The following is a 23972-nucleotide window of genomic DNA, read 5'->3' as shown; positions in this document are numbered from 1 at the left end:
CAGTGTGTGTAGGACTGCATTTAGTATTACCCCATCCCTCTTTTTCCCTTTCCATGCACTCCCTCTGCTTGTACCAGAATGCAAATATAACATCAGGTGGGCAGATCCTGTGCTTATGAATCTTTTGTATGATCTGTTGAAGCATCTCCCCAAACTGAACCCCATTTAAAGTCACTGTAGACAGAGTAGACCATACTATGTTAGATGGACCAGTGTTCTGACTCTGTATAAAGCAGCTTCATGTGTTAAAATTTGTAACTCAAACTGTGGAATTTGAGCACTTGTCTTTGTAATCTACTTTATGGGGAAACATTTTGATTATCAATATGTTTTTTAATTTCAGGTGCACTTACTGTAATGTCAATGAGCAGGCCATTATCAGTAGTCCTGGGACTGTCTGTACTTGTAAGAATGGAGAGGGGAACTGTTCTTCTGGATCATAAGGAATATAAATGGCAAGATAAGAGAGAACAAAGGTCCAACCAGATAAGGCAGGGCAAAGACTGCTATGGGTTTTAAAGCCACTTTGAGGCATAATTCTAATCTGACATTGTTTTGCAACATACACGGTGACTGGGAATAGAACTGGGAAGGCCTTAGGTTGGAAATTAAGCATCTTTGAATATTCTGAGTAAGTTTGGGATTAGTTTACTGCCAAGTACTCAGTTGAAAATGGTTACCTGGTAGTTGGGAAGCCTAGTAGCTGGGAGTGATGCAAACTGTGCTATATTCATTTTGAGCTTGAAACAATTGTACTTTGACCATTATGAGCTGTGTAAGCTTGATTTTGATCTTTGAACTTGCTGATTTGAGGTAGTGATGGTGTTGAGAAAAATGAATCTTTAAATGACTCAACCCTAGAAACAACAAATATGCTGCTGCTTGTTAAACAAAAAACAAACAAACAAAAATCACCATCACCTCCCATTGACGATCTCCATGAACCAAACCAATTTTCTGCTGCTTCAGGGCTGGGATATGCTTGCATAATTCAGTTAGCATTTGCCCGACCTGGGGCTTCTATGTGCAATTTTGTTTAGTTTGGTGCTGCTAAATTTGGCCTTCCATACGTGATCTGGAGACATTTGGGGTTTTAGGCAAGATCATAAGAAGAGCCAGGCTAAATGAGATCAATGTCCATCTAGTCCTGCATTCACTTCACACAATGGCCAACCAAGCTGCCTTTGGGAAGCCCACAAGTAGGACATGAGTGCAAGATCATTTTGTGCTGTCAGTTTTCCCGCTTTTGTCTAGCTTCACTCAGGCAGGGTTTCTTAGAGTTACCATATTTGTGGCTGCCACTTACTATAGGAGTCTGCAATGCCTGCCCTCTAACATCAAGCAGCCTGCTAACACTAGGGTTAGCCAACTACCACCCTACAAGCTGGTATCTGGTCCCTGATATCCCTATAGAATTTAAATAAAAATATGGTAAAATGTTAGCCCTCTGCTTCAGTAGTAGCAAACAAAAGTTTTCAAAATGTAAGAAACAGAAACATTTCATAGTTCAATGCTTTATCTTTTATTTTTTATGTAAATAAACATTTATTTGTAATGCTAGGCCTGAATGGATGAGTTCTGTAACAGAGAATCCCTTACTGCAAATGGCAGCAATATTTTTGTGGCTTCTGACCATTGCCAAAAAGTTAACATATTTTGGTTGACTGTTTAAATGCGAGATGTTTGACTAAAATGGCTTTTGGGGATAAGATCTAAAGAGGGAAATATTCAAAGAAGCCAGGAGGCTTAACAATTACAAAAAAGAGCTCCAGTCATTTGAACTTCTGTACTTGCGGTCTCTGACTAGGGTATGTCCTTAGATTTACACTTTTTCAGAGACCGTAAACAAACTGACTTGTGTGAACTACAGAGTTCATGACTTTGATTGTTGGTTTAAATAACACTGTAACATAGTAGCATACCGAAAGCCTAGTTACTTAAACACTGAAATTTGTTAATGTCACAAATTAGCACACTTTGGGGAGAGACTATAGCTCAGTGGTAAGTAACAAGCAAATGCTCTGTATGCTGAAGGTTTCAGGTTCGATCTCTGGCATTTCCAGTTGAAAATGTATCAGGTAGCAGGTGATGGGAAAGACTTTCTTGGCCTGAGACCCTAGAGAGTCAGAATATACAATACTGGAGTAGATTAACAAATAGGAATCTGCCTTATTCCAGGTCAAACTATGTTCCTGTCTATAAAACATGCAAAACCTTCAAATGTAGTGAAGACTTGAACTCATCATGCACTATAAATTCCTTGAATTTCTTTGAACAAGTCCTGAATAAAAGACCACTGCTGTCATTCTTAGTGTATGTTTAGATGTGGACTCTTCAGTATTGGTCTGAATTGACTATCATTTTGATTGAAGCAGTAAGCTTTTCTCTTGCAGAATGGAGATTGTCTAGCAGAATGCCACCTCTTCTGTACATATGGTCTCCCAAAAACGAGGGGAGCCTCTCAAATGTGAATGAAATGGAGGGTTAAGAAAATAGCCATTTTTCTGTGTGTAAGTGGGTTTCTGAACTTCCTGTAACTTATTTTATGGACAATGCACAGATCAGTGCTATCCTGTGGAACTTCTTGTTAGTGCCAATGGAATAACCCCCTAGCTGTACTCAGCTTTTTTGTGGGGGGAGATCTAGGTTCTTCCATCAAAGATCTTAACTCTTGTTACCAGCTCATTTATCCCTAGTATCCTATTGATTCTGCTAGGGACAACATGAAGACTGCCTGCTAAATCTTTTGTTTTGCTATAGTTATAGGAAAGCTCACTACACAGTGTCAGTATCAGTTCGTATATAGCTTACTAACTTTATATTCCAATTTTGTTGCCACCTGAATATTGTTGGGGGTTTTAAAACCAATTTATTTTCTACTTTTATGTATTTTTTAGCCCAAGTTCAGTGTTGCTCATTGGACAGCCTTAAGGGTTCCTTAAAGTAGGAAATACAGACACCATTGCTCTAATCCTGCAAGAGTGATCTATACGTAGAAGTGTGTGTGTGTTTTCCTGCCTTGGTTCCTCTTTATTGGATTCCTGCATCCAACATCTGGGTTGCCTTGACACTGGAGAGCTGAAGGACATCACACTTTGGTCTTGCCTAGGAGACCAAGGGCCACTGGGAGGCTGCGCCCCCTGCCACCCAGAAAGAGCATCATGGTATGGGGGAGGCCAGCCTGGCCACAGCCATTGGCCAGACAGTGCTTAATTTCCTCTTCCCTTCCCTTGTACAATTCCTATTGTACTGTGTATGTTAGATTGTGAGCTTGTCTGTTTTACCTTTGAATACATGTACAGCACTTACAAAATTTTAGGCACTTTATAGGTATTAATAATAATGTGCAGAGCAAGAAAATTGTTGTCTTCAGCTTTGACAGTATGTTGATAAAAGAGATTGATGCCAGTGCCTCCCTTACCCAACCAACAGATGCTACCATCCTTCTAGCCAGCATTCACACACACACACACACACACACACACACACAAATCTTTGTCTATTGCTGCATGTGAAGACCTATAGATCAGGTTCAGTGTGTTCAAATGATTATCCAAGGAAGTGAGAGAGTGTACTACTTTAAAAAAAGAATTATGAATGGTCTAATCATCATCATCATCATAATTATTATTATTATTTATTACATTTCTATATCGCCCAATAGCCGAAGCTCTCTGGGTGGTTTACAAAGATTAAAAACATTAAAAATACAGTATACAGAGATTAAAAATCATTTACATGGAAAACACATGAACAGACAATATGCACAAAAGAAACATATATCTAAAATGACTTCAAACAAACAATCTCAAAAGCAAACAACCATAACCATAAGACATTACAGGATCGATTAAAACTTATGCTGCCAAATGCCTGGAAGAAGAGAAAGTTCTTAACCTGGTGCCGAAAAGATAACAATGTTGGCACCAGGCGGCCCTCGCCAGGAAGATCATTCCATAATTTGGGGGCCACCACTGAGAGGGCCCTGTCCATCTTCCGAGCTTCCCTCGGCGTAGGCAGCCAGAGGAGGGCCTTAGATGTTGAGTGTAATATATGGGTAGGTTCATGTTGGGAGAGGTACTCTGTCGGGTATTGTGGTCCCAAGCCATGTGAGGCATATAAGAGTCAGTCTTATATGTTCGGACCTTCTAATCCCCGTTATCAGTCTGGCCACTGCATTTTCATGAGCTGCAGCTTTGGAACTGTCTTCAAAGGCAGCCCCACATAGAGTACATTGCAGTAATCTAACTTGGAGATTACCAGAGCATAGACAACTGAAGCCAGGTTATCCCTGCCCAGATAGGGGTGTAGCTGGGCCACCAACCGAAGTTGGTAGAAGTCACTCCATGCCACTGAGGCATGAACAAAATGCCTTAAAATGAACAAAATATGTAGCATTTCATTCTTCATAAGCATATTGATCTTTGTGTTTAGTACTGTAAGTAAGTTGCTTAATGTTAAGCTACTGAGGGCGCAATCCTATTGAGATAGGCGGCCTCTGAACTCGGAGGCGACCACCTAGCCAAAGCCGGGCAGGAGAAACACGGAGGGGATCGTTCCATCCGCGCTTCTCCTGCCCTGCTTTTTCTGCTAGGCAGCCGATTGTGGCTGTCTAGCCACAGGAGCATGGAGCGGAGAGAGAGGCTGCTCTACGACACATCGGATGTGTCGTACAGGCAACTACTCTCTCACTGCCCTGGAACGCCCCCAACCTCGCCCCTTTCCAGCCGCTCCGTGCTCCTCTAGCAAGCGCAGAAGATGGGGCTGTTCCGCACTGCCTCCGAGGGAATGGAGGGAAGTCGTTTCTCCAGGAACCGACCTCAGAGTGTGAGTTCTGAGGTCGATTCCCAGAAAATGGCATATCCTATGGCCGTCTAGCCGCTGTCTAGCGGCCATAGGATTACTCCCTAAAAGACACAAGTTTAAAAAGTGCTGAATACTGTACCTGTTTTGAAGAACAGTTGCCCCCTGCCTTTTTATGAATGTTGCTCGCTCACCTTAGCTCTCTGCTTCAACTAATCGTAAATGCGGTTTGGAAACCCTGATGAAGTAAATGCCTGATTCATATTTCTTGGCTCCGGAGTTTGCCTACCTTGGATAAGACCAGCTTAGGTTGGTAGCTGCCAAGAAGCTTACCACATCTCTCCTTCGAAATCCTTCAAAAGAACATTGGTGAGAAGCTTTTTATTTGTGTTTTAAATTATTATTCTGTTCTGGTACATTTTTAAGTCATTGCACTTCCTAAAATGCTTATGAGTTTTCTTTGAATGCCTTGCTTATTTAGCATTGTAGTCTCAATTTGTATTCTGCTTTGGGCCTTTTCATTTGACTCTTTTTCAAGGAACTGTGAAAACCCTGCATCCATTTATAGTTCCTTGACCCAGGCAGAGGAATGAGAAGGACTGCTTGTATAATTTGGCTGTGACCTTTTAGTACTGATGGATCAAACTGAAACTGAGAGTCTGTATTCTTTGGCGTGTAACTGATACAAAAAAATGAGCCATTAGAGACATATTGTGTTTTTTGGAACATCTTATTCGCTTTTTTATTCAATTGTATAATTTTATTTATTTGAAAGATTTATACTTCTGCCTTTACAGCAATTGTCTCTGGGGCAGCTTACATTCACAATTAAAATAATATAAGCTGCAAGTGCTATCTGTGTGTCCCTCAAAGGCTTTGAAACTGCTTACAAATGTGCTGTCATGAAATTCCATGGTGTGTAGTTAGTTTTTACCTGTTTAGCTATACACAGGTAGCTCTTGGATCTAGGAACGCAAAACAAAGCATTTCCCATTGTCCCTTAGCAGTCAGCTATAAGGCCCAAGGATTTATTAGTGTTTGTCACGTTTGTATTCCATCCGTCTTTCAAGGAATTCCAAGGATATGGGATTATTTTATTGTTGTTCTCAGGATAAACCAAGAGATTTACCCAAAGCTTCACAACTGGGTGAGAATTTGAACCTAGAATTCAAACATCCAAACCTATTACTCTATCTCACAGGCCCTCGCCTGACATCAGCTGAGATAGTGACAAGTGAGTAGCTGAGTCAATGGCTAACAAAAAGGGACACGTGCCTGTGTGTAGGACTACTGTGACAGCGCAGACATGCTTGCATATTGGTGGCTCTGGAGCCGGTTGTAGAAGTTTGGGTGCTCAGAGCCAGCTATTGTTTTAAGTATGCTAGGAAACTACCTCCCTTCAGTGACACTGATCAGTGGATGGTCCAGGACTCTGTGACTGGTATGGCTGGCTCTTAGGATCCTGCCCAGAGGTTCTGGGTCTGGAGTATATATGCATTTTGTGTTGTTCACTCCATGTTAATGTGATCATTACTGAACACCCTTAAAACATGTGTCTGGTATTGAGAATGTTGTTGTTGTTCAGTCGTTCAGTCATGTCCGACTCTTCGCGACCCCATGGACCATAGCACGCCAGGCCTTCCTGACCTGCGCTCTCTCCCGGAGTGTGCTCAAGTTCATATTCATTGCATCGGTGATGCTATCTAGCCATCTCATCCTCTGCCGTCCCCATCTCCTTTTTCCTTCAGTCTTTCCCAGCATCAGGGTCTTTTCCAGGGAGTTTTCTCTTCGCATTAAGTGGCCAAACTATTTGAGCTTCAGCTTCAGTATCTGTCCTTCCAATGAGCACTCAGGGTTGATTTCCTTTAGGATTGACTGATTTGACCTCCTTGCAGTCCAGGGGACTCGTAAGAGTCTTCTCCAGCACCACAGTTCGAAAGCATCAATTCTTCGGCGCTCAGCCTTCCTTATAGTCCAGCTCTCACAGCCATACATTACTACTGGGAAAACCATAGCTTTGATTAGACGGACCTTTGTCGGCAAGGTGATGTCTCTGCTTCTTACTATGCTGTCTAGGTTGGCCATAGCTTTCCTCCCCAGGAGCAGGCATCTTTTAATTTCATGGCTACAGTCCCCGTCTGCGGTGATCTTGGAGCCCAAGAAAATAAATCTGTCACTGCTTCCATTTCTTCCCCTTCTATATGCCAGGAAGTGATGGGGCCAGATGCCATGATCTTAGTTTTTTTAATGTTGAGTTTCAAACCAGCTTTTGCACTCTCCTCTTTCACCCTCAACAAGAGGCTCTTGAGATCCTCTTTGCTTTCTGCCATTAGGGTGGTATCATCTGCATATAGGAGGTTGTTGATAATTCTCCCAGCAGTCTTAATTCCGACCTCTGATTCATCCAACCCGGCATTTCTCATGATGTACTCTGCATATAAGTTGGATATAACTCTGCATTCAGTTGGATATATCTTCCCCTTTCTCCCTTGCTTTTCGCTTCCCTTCTTTCTTCAGCTACTTGTAAAGCCTCATCAGAAAGCCACTTGGCTTTCTTGCATTTCTTTTTCTTTGGGATGGATTTCGTTGCTGCCTCCTGAACAATGTTACGGACCTCCGTCCATAGTTCCTCAGGCACTCTATCAGGTCTAATACCTGAAATCTATTCCTCACCTCCACTGTGTATTCATAAGGGATATGATTTAGGTCATACCTGAAAGGTTTAGTGGTTTTCCCTACATTCTTCAATTTAAGCCGAAATTTTGCAACAAGGAGCTCATGATCTGAGCCACAGTCAGCTCCAGGTCTTGTTTTGACTGACTGTATAGAGCTTCTCCATCTTTGGCTGCAAAGGACATAATCAATCTGATTTCGATATTGACCATCTGGTGATGTCCATGTGTAGAGTCGTCTCTTGTGCTGTTGGAAAAGAGTGTTTGCTATGATCAGCGTGTTCTCTTGGCAAAACTCTATTAGCCTTTGTCCTGCTTCATTTTGTACACCAAGGCCATGCATGCCTGTTATCCCAGTGATTTCTTGACTTCCTACTTTAGCATTCCAATCCCCTATGATGAAGAGGACATCTTTTGTTGGTGTTAGTTCTAGAAGGTGTTGTAGGTCTTCATAGAACTGATCAACCTCAGCTTCTTCGGCCTCAGTGGTTGGGGCATAGACTTGAATTACTGTGATGTTGAATAGTTTGCCTTGGATTCGTACTGAGATCATTCTATCGTTTTTAAGATTGTACCCCAGTACTGCTTTTCCCACTCTTTTGTTGACTATGAGTGCTACTCCATTTCTTCTAAGGGATTCTTGGCCACAATAGTAGATATGATGGTCACCTGAATTAAATTCGCCCATGCCTGTCCATTTTAGTTCGCTGATTCCCAAGATGTCGATGTTCAATCTTGCCATCTCATGTTTGACCACCTCCAGCTTACCTTGATTCATTGATCTGACATTCCAGGTTCCTAAACAATATTGTTCTTTACAGCACTGGATTTTCTTTTCACCACCAGACACATCCACAGCTGAGTGTCCTTTCGGCTTTGGCCCAGCCGCTTCACTCTTTCTGGTGCTACTTGGAAATACCCTCTGCTCTTCCCCAGTAGTATATTGGACACCTTCTGACCTGAGGGGCTCATCTTCCGGTGTCATCTCTTTTAGCCTTGTGTTACGTTCCATGGGGTTTTCTTGGCAAGAATACTGGAGTGGGTTGCCATTTCTTTCTCCAGTGGACCACATTTTGTCAGAACTCTCTGCCATGACCTGTCCGTCTTGGGTGGCCCTGGACGGCATAGCTTATGGCTTCACTGAGTTACGCAAGCCCCTTCGCCACAACAAGGCAGTGATCCATGAAGGGGGGTATTGAGAATACTCAAATGTTCTAGCATTCAGCCTTCCCCAACCTGGTGGCTTCCAGATGTTTTGGACTACAACTCCCATCAGCCCCAGTCACCATGGCCAATGGTTGGGTATGTTGGAAGTTTATTTATCATTTATTTTATTAAATTTATATACCGCTCAACTGACAAATGCCCTAGGGGCATTCTCCAATCATAAAACCCCAAAGCAACAATAAGACCAAAAAAATAATATAGCTGATGAAAATGTCAAAATATTAACATATTAATATATTCACAACTTTAAAAAATAAAGAGCCAGCTTTAAAACTAATAAAAACAAGAAATTAAAGATTAAATGCCTGCTGGAAGAGGAAGGATTTAGCTTGTTGTCTAACTGTATATAATGAGGGCAGCAGGCAGATCTCCCTGGGAAGGGCATTCCACAGATGGAGGGCCACTATGGAAAAGGCTGTTTCCCAGGTGGCTGCCCACTGCACCATTGTGGGCACTGGCACCCAGAGAAGAGCCTCTGAAAATGATCTTAAGAGTCGGGCAGGAACATATGGGAGAAGGCACTCCTTCGGGTAGTCCTAAATTCAGGGCTTAAAGGTCAGCACCAACAATTTGAATCGGGCCCGGAAACTGACTGGCAACCCATGTAGTTGATGCAGCACTGGAATAATACATTTAAAGCTGCCAGTCCCAGTAAGTAGCCTCATTGATCCATTCTGCACTAACTGAAGTTTCTGGGCTGTCTTCAGAAGGAACCCCTCATGAATTGTAATAATCCAGGCGCTTGGTTGTAGTCCAAAACATCCCCAGATTGGGGAAGTCTATTATAGTACTATAAGGCAAGTGTAATGTCGCTGCCTAGCACTTACACGGAAGAGGGGGTTTATATGCAGGGCACGGTTCTTTAAGTACTGGTGAGATGTGTTCCCAACAACCAGTCCCAGTCAGTAGCCTAGCAGCTATATTCTGAACTCACCAAAGTTTCTGAACACTCTTCAAAGGCAGCCCCAAATACAGCACATTGTAGCAGTCTATTCTGTTACAGGAACAAGAATAACTAGTCAGATCAGGTATCTCTGTTTAGATTGGTGCACTCTGGTGCACCAGTCTCAACTGGTGAAAGCACCCCATGTCACTGATGCCATTTGGGAGCTTCCAATGACAAAGTTAGGTCACTGAGTACCCCCAGATTGAGATGCAGCCACATCCAGAACAGGTTGAACTCTGCCTTCCTGAACATACTACTATATGGGTTTCCATATTAATGAATGTGTATGTCTGTGACCACTGTAAAACATAATAGTGTACTCTATGTGCAGAACCTTCGGATTCTAACATGTTATTGGTATGTTTCTGTGTTATGGTCTTCTACACACTGACTAGTACTGCTGCTTTCCTGGCATACATTTGACCTGGGACTATAAGGACAGAAACGTTTTATATCAGTTAAGTGCTAAAAATAGCATAATTGTAGTTTGGACTGTAATTATGTCAGTCCAATTGCTCATATGGGATAAGATTTATTTTTATAGTATGTAATCTGTCTTCCTTTAAAAAAAAGAAAGAAAAGGCAGCAGTGTTATACACTTTAACTAGTTGTAAGATACAATGGCTGAATAGGTCTTGAACCCAAATCAATTTTTACTGTTCGTTTGCAGTATACGCTTGGGCAAATAATTTTATCCCTCTTCTCAAATTCTGATTTTTTCCTATGCTTATCTTTCAAGTGTTGCCCTAAGAGCTCATAATCATGTAGTACAGCGATTCTCAAAGTGTTTGACTAATAATCCAGTAGGTCCTTAGATGCCCACAAACACTAGCAAACCTTTCAAACCACCTCCCAGAATTGCACATTTTACCGCTCCCAGTGTTTCTAATGCTAAATAGCTTCTCTTTCTCAAAAGTTACAAATGTGTACCATTTTATTTGTTTTTAAGAGAGCATGTACAGGAAAATTTCACTCTAGATTTTGTCCATCAGAAACCTAAGGATACGGTTAGCAAATAATGACTTTTGGTTTTAAGCCCCTCCTTTGGGAGCTTTCCAAAAGATAATACAAAAATAAAAGCACATTTTAAAAATCCCTTTAAAGTCACTTTTAAAAGAGGGAGGTGAAAAAGCAAGCTAAGGGGAGCCGACAGGTACACACTTGAAGGGGGAAAAAGGGTTTTATTCAGGCAAGCACTTATGGTGGCACCACAGACAGGTGTGACTGTGTGCACACAAAGTGAAATTTGTAGGTGCCAGTGAAATTTTTCCAATGAGCTAGGTTAGAAAATAATTGCTGCCAAGCTTCTCCAGCAATCCAGCTGCTGGTTGCCAGCCTCAGTTTTTTAAGCACCTCTGGCTAATAGTTGCTTGCATTTTTGCAACCCTAACTATAGTGACAGAAAAAGGTTAGAGCTGCACATAGCTTGAACTTTTTGCATTAAATGAAAGACTGATATTGGCCATTATGTTCAGTGGGGAGTCACTGTTTCCCTCCAGTTCTACAGTCCCAGGGCAACCTAAGAAATGCCAATATGGACTACATCAGGGTGGTATTGTAATGCTGTAGCCCAGGGGTAGGCAACACGATGCCCGTGGGTACCAGTATGCCACTGGATACCTTTCGTAGGGCCCACCAAGGTACCCTACCCGTTCCTTTAAAACACTCACACATTTCGCTATGAAATTGGCTTCTGTCAGAGCTGAAAACTGTGAGTTCAAAGGAGTTGTTTTGTGTGTTGGATCTCAGACCCCCCCCCCTTCTTTGTACTCGAGGCAAAGAACAAGTAGCTCATGGGCAGGCTACTTGTCCTTTGCCACTCGTCCCATGACAGCCATTTTGTGGTGGTGCCCAGGGCAGTTTCTCAAATTACCAAATGTGCCCAGTGCCCCGAAAAGGTTGCCTAGTCTTTTCGAAATGTTGAAGGAGGAACTGCTTCAGAGTTCAGTTGATGGAGTGGGTGAGGAGAGTTAGTCTCTGAGGGAAATATCAGAACTATTGTCTCTGCCTTTTCTGTATCTTTGAAGTAAATTTCAATCTGTTCCTCTGCTGGTTCATGACAGGTGGCACAGGCCTAGGGTTGCTAGCTAGCCAGAATTCAACATGTGCCTACCCACAGGCTTACAATCTAAAATAAATGACATACAAGGAAAGGGGATTAGGAGGGAGGAGGGATAACCCAATCTGCCCAGCATTTTCTTAGGCAGAGAGGTGCCTGTGAAGCTGCTGCCAGCCTAAGTGAGCAAACTTGAGTTCATTGTTCAAGACACATAATAAGAACTCTGCTGGATCATACCAGATTGGGTCCATCAAATCTAGAATTCTGTTTCTCCCTGTGGCCTCACAGATTCCTCTGAGAAGCCCACAGGCAGGGCACAAAGGTGACTGTCCTGTCTCATTCTTGCTTCGCAGTTGCTGGTGTCCAGTGGCATACTGCCTCTGAACCTGCAGGTCCATATAGCCATCATTAGTAGCCATTGAGAGATCTCTCTGTGAATTTGCCTTTCTAAAGTTATTTAAACCATCACCATACTTTGTGTCAGCAATTTCAGTCAATTTAATGATGATCTATGTAGGGGAGTACTTTACAGTTGGCCAAATCCCCCCCCCGCCCCCATCAGATATGAATCTAATTTACATTTGTGCACCATACACACCTGGCTACATGACTTGTGCTGCAAAGAGTGACAGAAGGGGTGGTGGAGAGAGGGCCTTGAGGGAGGAGCGTGAAGTAGCTGGGGTCTAGGATGATGAAGTAGGCAATCTTATCTTCTACTAAAACAACTTGGCAGACGTTAACAAGGTATGGGGTGAATGGGTGCACCAGGTTCAGTTTTGCAAATTAAACAATGAAAGATGACAATGACTAAAACAGGGTATTGATAGATCTTTGTTTAGGCTCATTTCAGGTAAGATTATATCTCTCTTTAATGAGATCCAAACGTTCTTGTGCAACAAGTGGCAAATCACTGGATGCAGTATAGACTACCATTCCTGGTTTGATTATCGGTTGTCATTTCCATGAAAAACCAACAGTCTTGATGTACTCTTAAAGTTGTCTGGGGACTTTTTAAAGGGATAAATAGGGCCAGAGAAGTGTTTCAGATTCCTAGGCACCAACATTAAATTTTATGTGCAGTGCTACCCTGGCCTGAAAAAATGTTTGATTAAGAGCATGAAGCTAAAGGCAATTGAGTATAAGTTTCCCCCAGTGGGTTTCTTTACATTTAAAAAAAAAACCCATCTGGGGAAACGTATACACAATTGTTTGTTGTTGATGATGATGATAAAGAAAAGCAGCTATAGGAGGCTGTGATTTTGAACAGAGCTCCAGAGGGGTGAGGGTCTCCTTAACGCTTTCCTCTTAGTCCAATTTTCCCACTCCCCCAATTTCTTTTATCTCCCTCATGGAGGTCCATGTGTCTCTTTCCCTGCAGGGAGAAAAAAATGTGTTTGAGTGTGTCGGGGAGTCACCTTTGGGCAGAAAATGCAACATAAGGGGAGGTGGTTAAGTAGACCCTCATACCATACGTGGGATCTCTATACTTATACCTGGCAAATATTTCCAAAAACTTAATGCTTTGTTTTGTAAAATTTTGGGGGGTTCCTCTCCATCAAGAATATCTTTTAAAAGGATGCAACTTCCAATTAATGAAGGCAGGTTCGGTTTTCAAGATCTAGCTGTGTACCATAGGGCCTATTTGCTGACCTCTACTAAATTTTGGTCTTTTCCACTCAAATTAGATTTTCCTCCTTGGGCAGTATTGGAATCTTCTTGTCTGGAGCCTCTGTATAAATGGATGGCATTAGGTTCTCAGCATACTAAGGTAGGCAGAGTTCCTCCCACAATTTTGGCAGTTAGGGAAGTTTGGCATATAATGTCACGTCAGTTGGATCCATTTTCCCATGCTAAATTGACTTTATGGGGAAATCGAGATTTAAGAATGGGCAAGAAAATGTTTTTCGGGCAGACCTGGACAGATAAAATTATTTTTACTGTAGATCAATTAGTGAGGGTTGATGATGAGTTTTTGTTATTTTCACCTTTGCAAGATCAGTTTGATTTGCCTGCTGCAGTGGAATGGCAGTACTTGTAATTGAAACGTTTGTTGGTATCTAGATTCGGTCCTTCTGCTTTTATTGCCTTGGAGTCTCCTTCGCTATTGGAAATACTTATTGAAGCTGATCAGATATATTGGCCTATGATTCATGTTTACAAACATTATCAATGAATAAATATGACACGAGTGGTTTACAGCAGGAATGGAACAGGGGATTGGAATGTCCTATTTTGCTTAATCAATGGACTGCTGTTTTGGCATCTGTATCGGACATTTCAATGAATATTATTCAGCAAAAACTTTTGTTTCAGGTCTATTGGACGCCACAGCATCTTTTTAATAAAGGCTTGTCAAATTCGGCTAATTGTTGGAGGTATAATGCAGTCAATGCTTCTTTTATTCGTATTTTCTGAAAATGCCCAATGGTTGCCTCGTTTTGGGAGGAAGTTATTGTACGGATAAATTTTGTATTGGAAAGCTCTTTAATAATTACTGATGTAAATGTTCTCTTAAATTACTTACCTGCTTCTTGGAATGTAACACGTGGTCAGTGTAAATGGATTTGTCGCACCCTTTTGGTTGCTGAAAGACTGATATTACGATACTGGAAGGATAAAAGCTCACCGCATGTAACACAGTGGACTGAAGACTTAACAACACTAGCAACATTTGAAAGAGTGGTATATAGGCATAACTTGCAGATGGACTTATATGTGGATATTTGGTCTGCTTTTACCGAAGTTTGTGTGTGACCTTTTTTTTCTCTTTCTCAAATATTGTAATACTTGAAACTGAGGATTTTGAATATGTTGTATTATTATTTTTATTTTGTTCTTTTTCTTAGGTTTTGTTATGTTTTGTTTTGTTTTGTAAAAATTCACAATAAAAGACTGGGGGGAAAAGTAGACCCTCATACCTATGAGTGCTCTACTCAAGCTTACAGTCTTCAGGAGCAGATTTTGGTTAAAAATTACATTGCAAGGAGGGTACTGTGTTATTTTAAAAAATAATAATTAAAATAAACTTTTCCAATAACAAATAGGATGATACATAAGTAAGACCACAATGTGTCACATGTGCACAGAGCAAATGCTGTGCCAAGCAATATGGTTGCAGGGCAAACAGCTTAAACTGAGTGTGCAGTGAGCCAAGCCTCATGCTGCAGAGGAGAGTGAAAGAAAGAAAAAAGGTCCCTCACCTCTCTGACCTCGGGAAAAATAAGCCTTCCTTGACTTTAGATATAGTGATCAGTCAGAGCCCAGAGCAACTAGAAGGAAGGTCACAAGAACTCATCATGCAGGGAGGAACGTCAGTGTTCCACAACCAAGGTTCCAGAAAGAATATTGATTTTAACTAATTAGTCTGGCTGAAGCTCTCTAGTGAAAATACAGAATTGCAATATTTGTGACTCTGTGTGCATAAAATGTTTGACTGTGGCCAGATAGACAGAAGGAGTATGCAGAGAGATTGTCACATTTGACAGTTACTCTTCTTTCACAAGGCCTATCTTTTAAGAGCAAAGTTTCTCAGAATATGAACAGGCATCCCTAGTGATGCCAGTTAGGAGCTTGAGCAGTTTGGGGGTTGTTAACCACAGTTTCAGCAGTCAGGATGTAGCCTACTATGTCTTTGAGTTTGATGCTGGTTACTCTACTGAAGCTAAAGATCAGGGCATATGAATAAGTAAGTGAATCTTTGATGTTGGCAAATGATCAAGCAGAAAAAGGAAAGAGCATTGCATTGCAAAATATACTTGTTCAAACTGTTTGCAGCATGGCTTGCGGTTTTCAGTGAATGACTAATCTATTTTGTTAGGATTCTTCGCTTTCTGTTGCAAAATGTTGACAGTGAGCTGATGTGAAGCTATACAGGTGTTTGTTGGATACATCTCTGTTGAACTGGGCACAGAACACAGTAGGGCTTGGTGGGATCTAGCCCTCTGATTGTGAGAGCTACATCTAGAGCTGCATTCCAGTGCACATTTACTTGGAAGGAAGCCCTGTTGAACTTCGTGGAACTTACTTCTGAGTAAACATAGTTGGATCTGTCTGCACATTTTTGAAGAGAAGTTTGGCGAAGGTGTATAAAAACTGCTGATGGTGAATGAAGTTTTTTAGATGTAGTCATCAGTTCTGCAAGCAATTTTTTTGCCTTGTAAAATTCTGTATGTGTGCATGCCCTTTTCCAGAATTCAGTCAGTTCAACTTAGATCCTGTTACTGAGAGATTGCAAAATATACAGGTGCTGTGCATGTATTTCTTCATGATCTGGAGTGGCAGCACAAAACAGATCACTGTTTTGTAGAAGAATAAATCTTCTGGGATTCTCTCCACTGAAGGCTTCTTGAGTATAACAGAACCAGCTTAACTTCCTCAGAGTTTTTGGTGCTAGAAAAGGAGTTCACAATTGGAAGCTGGAGCCTTCTGGCTGCGCCTGTGAGTCATGTGACTGAAGGTTTACCAAAGAGTCTAAATTGTCAGTTCACTAGTTGAATCAATCAGTCACTCACTGCTGAAGGCACAGACTCTGGGAGCTGGGATCTCCTGTAGCTAGAGGTGCTGAGGGCAAACAAGTACTGCAGGCAAGTATTCTGTCTCGTTTCTATCTTAGTGACTTAATCAGTAGATTAACTTGCTGTCTCCAGCCTAAATACTGAAAAAGTTTAGCAGGAAATAGTCACAGTGTGTTCAGGTTTTTGTACCCTGGCAAAAAGCAGTAATGTTTACAAAACTGTTTAAAAGGTAAAGGCAGGTTTGTTTTAAACATCCCCGATTGATTGTACTTGAATAGCTCTAGCAATTAAGTTTATCCCTTTTTTCCATATGGTTGTTGATTAACATTGCCTTTTTGTAGATTTTTGACCTAGTCATCTCCTTTTCAAAATAGGTTCAAGCATGCCCCTCTTTTTCTCCCCCCCCCCATCAGGTTTTTTTTTTTAAGTCTACTTCTTTTGATCTGGTAGGGAAAACTAGTTTCAAGAAAATTATCCACAGGACTGTAAATCTGTTGCAAATACTTTCTGGCAATAGGTACAGTATCTCAACAGATTTGATTTAGCACAGAGTGTTTAACCCTGTAATTAATTTGGTATTTACAAATGTGGTCCTTTCTGACTTGTTTTGGTCTTGCTTCTAGGGAAAAATATACTATTTGAGATGTGTAGTTAAAATAAGAAGGCAGTGCATGCATAAAGAGCGATTAAAACTTGCATAGGTATCCATTGCCAATTTAGAAGTACTACCAGAGCAAGAAAGTATTACTTGTATGTTATGCCAGATCCAGCTTATATTGTTGTGCCTCAGCCCAGTAAGAGAGGGAATGCTCATGCCAAAGTGAGCTGACCCTCTTATAAGAAATCCCTAACAGATGTGGAGCACTTGCTTTTATATGTAGGTCTATGTGTTTGTATGTTGGGGCGGGGGAAAGCTGAACTCTGCAGGTTCTCAGCCAAAACTATACAAATTTACAGATGCCCTGCGCAATGAGGGTTCTACTGGCTTCAGTGAGGGTTTTTTCACTCTTCCCACAAATGGGTTATGTTGAGGCTTTTAGACATATATGTAAGTGCTCGTTTTAACATTTCTAAAAGAGTATTTCTAATGCAAATCTTACATTAGAATTTTCAAATCGGAATTACTACATTAGAATCAACAAGTTTACATTATGAAGATTTTGACCTTGTAGCATTGTTAAAACTTGTATACCCAATAATAAAAAATGTTACATCAGCTTATTGTAGGAGATTTGATGTAAATGTAAAGCTGTAGATGAATGCGAATATTAAAATTAGCTATGTTTTCAATACAGAAAATGTTATTTAAATGACTATCCTTTTAATAGTGTAGTGTTCAGTGTCAGCAGATCCAAGTAAACCTATGACTATTCAATTAGTGTTCCTATATTGTACTTTAGAAATTGACTTGTAATCTGAGATAGTTTTGAGTTGAAATAGCCAAGTTCTGTAGATTTAATCAGCGCCAGGTAGTAGGAATAGAAAACATTTGCAGTTACATTGGCTTGAAGAATAGTGAACCTCAAGTTTCCCTGGGCACTAATAAGCTATTTACTAAGTGTTGAATGTGGGATGGCAAGCGGAACCGCAGTAGAGTGTGCTGTTGTGCAAGAATAGAGCTCAAGATCTGTTGGTAGAATCAGAATTGTTTGCTGACTCAGTCTAACACGCGACTCAGATAAAGTCAACTACAGTCCATGGTTTGTTCATTCTTTACTTTGTATTCCCTTTTCCTTTGTCTCATTAGATTATAAGCCTGAGAGCATGAGAAACCTGTTTTATGTTTGGAATTTTTATATAGTGCTTTGATTTTTGAGGTAGTTCATAAAAATATTACTAGTGCTGAACATAATGGCAACTGTGCACCTGACTTTATATAGAATTAGCCCTCCCCCACCCCTCCCCAGGTTTACAATCTAAGGACCACTTCACACATGATTACTTTTCTGTGCAAATACCATATTAGCATAGGTAAAACAATGGACAGTTATATGTGACAAATACACATGTATCTGTTTTGCTGCATAAAGGGAATAGGAGACATTTTGATGGAATATCCTGGTTTTGCTGGCGGAGTTAATTGGCAGCAGACAGCTTGGAAGGTGTTTCAGGCATAGTAAGAACCATAACAGAAAATAAAAAAAGCTGAAAATTAGAATAGGGAACCCAAAAGGCTGTTAATAGATGAGAATAGGGGACTAAGAGCTCTGAATATTAACAAACTATTAACAAATTTAACAAATATTAACAAATTTATTTAAAACAAAATAAATAAACAAATGTAAGAGCTTGAAGCTGATACAGAAAGTAAAGAAGGACAGCCCAGAAATAAGGGAGACATGATAAGCAATGGGAGAGAAAAATAGAATTATCCTTCTCCCCTTTTGATACTTACATAGAGTTTGTTGGCAAGTCCTTTCTATTGGTTCAGGTCCCTGGGGAATTCCCACTACTCAGGAACCAGAAACTTACATCCATGCCCTGCAGTGTACTCTACTTAACCAGATAAGATTTACTTGGGCTCTCTCCCTGGGTAGCTCATTTTCCTAGTTATATGTTTTCACCTAAGGCTGGAGACAGAGAGTAACTTTTGAGACAACTGAAAATAATTTGAGGGTAGCATTATGTTCCATGCTGTGAAGTACACAACATCTTTTGTCCCACTGCCATCACTAATCAAACAGGATTGCATGCTTTGAAATGATAAAGAAACCTCTTTATCAGGCTCAAGAGACCTGTGATGATGGCAGACCAGTTGATTGGAGCAGATCTGCGTTTAAATTGTATCTAAAGGGTGAGGGACATGGCACACTGATTTGAAGACAGAAAAGGGTGCATGGATGAGGGGAGCTGAACCCTCCTACTGCTTGCCTCTCTATGGTCCATAATGTCTCAAATGCCTTTAACCCCACCCCCAGCTGGGCTGTGATAATGGGCCTGGTTGGGAGAGAAGTGCCTGAAGGGAGGAGCTGGGGGCACTAAGCTATGGAGCAGTTCAGCTTCCTTTATCTACACATTTCTATCTCTTAATTTGCTCTTAAAATTGGACCTCCGCTCTGCTTTATCTGTGATTGAAGAGGTCCTGTTACAAACGTGTCTGCCACTGTCAGTTTTAGCCTCAGAAGCAAAAGCAGGATGTGAGTATACAACCATGAGCAGTGATCCTTCTCCCTAACTGCCTTCAGCTCTCTGAAAAATTGTCTGTCTCTAGCCTAAATCGAAGTGCTGCAGAAAGGCTAAGCGGTTGCAATTTCTCTTAGTCTTCCTTCTGCCCCTACTGGTCACTCCTAGCAGATTTCTTGCACCCTATGTAGGATAACTTTTTTGTTTACAGTTCAAAATAAGGCATTATCAAACTGACCTACTGTACATTTCCCATGCAATTCTGTACTATAGAATCTATAATTCTATAGCAGATTTCCCGTGCAATCCTTTGCCCAGGAATTCTTGTAGATACACTGTTGTGTGAGATTGGTGAACTTCACCAGTGTATATTCAAATTAAAAATATGTATCAAAATAATGGATATAGCAAAGTGAACAATACGGGAATGCAACTGCTTCAGCAGTCGTGTCAACGTTTGACGAATGAGGAATTGTATTGGTATTGTACCCTCGCTCTTTCAAACCCTGCTTTGGTTGCTATACAATGTATACCAGAGTGACAGTTAACAGAAATTATTAGCATTTGTCTAAAGTAATCACCAAGAACTGCTACTTAGTTGATTCTCAAAATAGCCTTTTCAACCTTGATCCTTCACCCTAGCATAGCAATAAATTATCTGAATATTCTATTTGGGAACTCAAATAATCACAACTTGTATATTTTGGCTTAGCATATAAAGAGGAAAAACCCTGAATGCAAAGCCTCTTTGCAGGTCCTCTCCATGATCCAGCATGTTTAGATGTTCATCTGCCCTTGACACTCTTCACTGAGAAACATGCCATGTGTGTGGGGTAAATTCAGCTGCCCCATAAACTGAATTTATACATAGTACTGTTGGGATGAGTTGACAGTCTTACCACTGCCCCAGACGGCATACTATCACTACTGTCCATTTATGGAGCTCTTTCTTCATCTTACAGGGCTTGTCTTTTTGTATGTTGTTGTGGCTTGAACAAGAGGGGGACCAAAAAGTATTGCATCATTAACTGCTTTGAAAATGGCTTTAAAATATATTTTAGTGACATAATATTAAAATGTATCTGTCCATTTTACTGTAAAAGCCTTTTCAGCTGCTTTTCTGCCTCAGCTACTTTCTCAATTGCCTGTGAATCAAGTTTCTGTCCCAAAAAGATTTAGTGTATGCTTTCTGTTATACTATATTTGAGTATCACTGTTTGTGTAAACAGGGCCACATTCTTAATTTAGATTGATTCATTCGCAACCAAGCCTCTTGGTTCCGTACTCAAAATTGAAAATATCTTTTAGGACTGTTTCTCCATATACAAATATGCATTGAGATGATGGGGGAAAGTCCTTGCCTTTATCACACTTCAAACTTATTTTGTATAAAGAGCTAAAAAGTGTATTAAGATGTAACCAAATAATATTAACTCTAAATCACAGCATCACTGCAATCCAGGTGAGCTATGGGAGGAACATAGTATAATAAACTCCTGAATGCTGGATCTTAAAGTGGACAGAAGCACTCTAACTGAGGGGCAATTGGGAACCAAAGACTTTGAAATAAGGGACACAATGACAGCCATCAGATTTTATATTGGAAATATGAAGCGATATTTCATGGAGTGCTGGGAGCATTTTTTGTTAGATGGAGTCATCTATGGAAGAACTGAGAATTAGTATATGTTTCCCTTTCCCCATGAGGCCCAGTGAGAAATATTTTCTGAAATAATCATGTCTTATAAACAAAAGGAGGAACTATAGCTGAGTGGAAGATCACAACAATCAAGGTTCAGTTCCTACAATTGTAGTATAAGTTGGAAGAATCTCTTGCAGATGCTATTGGTCTTAGTTTTGCTCTTGTAGCTCCACCCCACTTCCCTTTAACCAAGCCCATTTAGCACCATCTTTGGCCATGCACCTTCATTAAAGAAGGAGATATGAAGAAATATATAAGTTGTCTCTAAGCATGAACAGAATGCATGAGTAACTTCAGCCTGTCCCACATACTTAGAACTAAGGAGGAAAGCTTCCTTTAATGGCATGTGATGGGGCTTCCGTATAGGCCTGAGAGCCCCTTTACATCTCTTCTTAGAAATTAAGCTCAGCTCACATCTACTTTGACAACATTCTGTGAATGTGGTTTACTTTATTATTTTGGTGTCCATTGTTGTTCAGTCGTTCAGTCGTGTCCGACTCTTCATGACCCCATGGACCATAGCACGCCAGGCCTTCCTGTCCTCCGCTCTTTCCCGGAGTGTGCTCAAGTTCATATTCATTGCATCGGTGATGCTATCTAGCCATCTCATCCTCTGCCGTTGGTGGCCATTATGAATATGCAAATCCCAGCTGGGGATTGCTGTGGCATGTGATGTCATCTGAACCTAGCCAGGGATGGTTATTTGAGGTTTAAACAATCCTCATATAACCCTAGAACAGACCGTGGGTTATGCGAGGACTGTTTAATCCTTGAATAACCCTCCCTGGACCAGCTCATAGGAAATGACAAACCACGCAGCCCCCACCTGGGGGTTGCATATTCATAATGGCAGAGGGCACACACTATAGCCCCTCATGGGTCAATTAACCCACAAGGGGCTGTCGTGTCATCCGAGCCAGGTCATTCTGTGGTTGCAAAACATTTGAAAGGATTGCAGCTGAGAATATGGCAAGCTAATTGAGACTGGGCTGTTTCTCCTTGTCTTGTGTAGCTGTCTTGGGCTACAGTTTTGTAGGTTTAATGTATTGCCACACTGCAGAGTCCTCTGGAGTAAAGATACAGAGACTCTCTCCTAAGACAAGTTAATCTAAAGTGCTGATAACCGTCTTGATATTGCCTTTAAATATGGATGTTCGCTGCCTTGCTTCTCCCACAATGTGCCTTATTTTCTGTCTCAATTATGAAGTTATTGTTCAATTATTTGGTTTAATTGGAAAGATAAAAATAGATAGCATTGGCACTAGATTAAAGCTGTTTGTATTCACACAGATGTAAGCATCCTTCTCTTCTCGTATGAATTGTGTGTGTCTTGGCTTTCTTGTTTGTTACCCTATGTAAGTAACCATATTTTACGTTTTAGCATTTCTGGACTAATGGGCAGAATCCAACGGGGCTCTTACACCTCCGCTGATTCTTACGCACCCTGCTTGCCACAAATTGTTGTGCAAGCAGTGGGCCCTACTGATTCTGTTGCATGAGTATAACCCTCCACTTGCACAATAGCAGTTCAGCGCTTCCCAGGGGAAGCCCTGAAACGAGCAGAATGCTCATTTCTCATTTGGGGCAGGTCGGCAGAGCTTCATTCTGCAAGCTCTACTGACCTATCCCGGTCCAGAAACAAGCACTTTTGCTTGTTTCCGGTTGTCAAAGAAACACTAAATCTTCCTTCTGCAAGTGGTGGGTTCTACTTGCGGACAGGAATTGGTGGGGCACTTATTGGATTCTGCCCATGGACACCATTTCTCACGTTAGTCCGAGCTCCAAGAAATTTGAAAGGAGTGGAGTAAGTAAAGGCACTACTTATAATCATGCTACAGTGGGAGATCCTGTCTGATGGGGTATGTTCTCTAGTGTATATATAGCCTGATGGTTATCCGAGCTGTAGTTGGTATTAATGTGTCTTTACTTGCTTTGTAAGGAAATGGAGAAGACATAATTGCAAGGCAGAGCTTTAACTCTGTCCTGTGCTTTCTTTTGTCTGTATTAAACCGGATGCTAATATGCTGGAGCTACTTGCCATGGAATAGTGATATGGCAGTGCAATTAACTAGATAGTGGTATCACTATGGAAATCATGTTGACCATGTGAAAAGCTGTGATTTTACAGAGAGTAAAAAAAGCAATTTGCAGAAATAATGGTTCTAGATAAGAAGTGGAAATCAAATATGTTTCTTTCTATTTTTGTGCAACTGTAATTGGATCTCTTTATTAGCTTATTTGTATTGAGCCTCTAAAACACTTACATGGCTGACTTATTTTAATGGTTAGAGCCAGTCTTGTTTAATGTCAGCAAAATGACCTGGAAAGCACAAATTAGTGGTGTGCATGTTTTTATTCTGAAAATAGATGTGTAAATTTAAACATCCTCCTACAAACCAGCTTTAGCTCTTTGGGGAAAAGAATTGTGCCTTTAGATTTCAAGGGAACGAGGACAGTAGTACAACTCTGCTTAGCCTCAAAGTAATCAGTTCAGACTCCTGCATTAAGAGTGCATGGAGAGATGGGGCTCAATTTGAGCCAGTGGCTAGAGTGCTGGACTGGGAGCCAGGAGATCCAGGTTCTAGTCCCCACTCAGCCATGGAAGCTCACTGGGTGACTTTGGGCCAGTCACAGACTCTCAGCCCAACCTACCTCACAGGGTTATTGCTGTGAGGATAAAATGGAGAGGAGGAAGAGGATAATGTAAGCCACCTTGGGTTCCTTGCAAGAGGAAAAAAGTGGGATATAAATGCAATAAATAAATAAATAATTGGGGGACCGTGTTACTCAGGCACTACAGAGCTTATTCATTTGTTCCAGGTTTGCCGCTTTAGACCTTAGCTGCTGGTGGCTTTCTAGAAGAGGACATCCCTTCAGTGCCTAGCCCAGGTATCTTATCACATCTACATAGCTTTGTCTTGGGTAA

General features: G+C 41.1%; 1 protein-coding gene across 10 annotated transcripts in view; it reads left to right on the top strand.

Moving 5' to 3' along the window:
• VDR (vitamin D receptor) overlaps positions 1-23972 on the top strand; it is a 109008-nt gene that overhangs the window by 7856 nt on the left and 77180 nt on the right. For 2 of the 10 annotated variants that reach the window (XM_084836810.1, XM_084836804.1), the window contains exon 1: positions 13491-23935. The exons of 2 other annotated variants lie outside the window; for them this stretch is intronic. The gene's annotated coding sequence lies outside the window, so the exon portion shown is untranslated. 6 more of the 10 variants (XM_084836803.1, XM_084836802.1, XM_084836801.1 and 3 more) reach the window with 6 other exon arrangements.

This window comes from Heloderma suspectum, chromosome 2 (assembly GCF_057233095.1).
Source record: "Heloderma suspectum isolate Gila_16-S chromosome 2, 16-S_ref, whole genome shotgun sequence".
Taxonomy (NCBI): domain Eukaryota; kingdom Metazoa; phylum Chordata; class Lepidosauria; order Squamata; family Helodermatidae; genus Heloderma; species Heloderma suspectum.
Note: the sequence above shows the minus strand (reverse complement) of the source record. Positions and strands in the feature narration are given on the sequence as shown.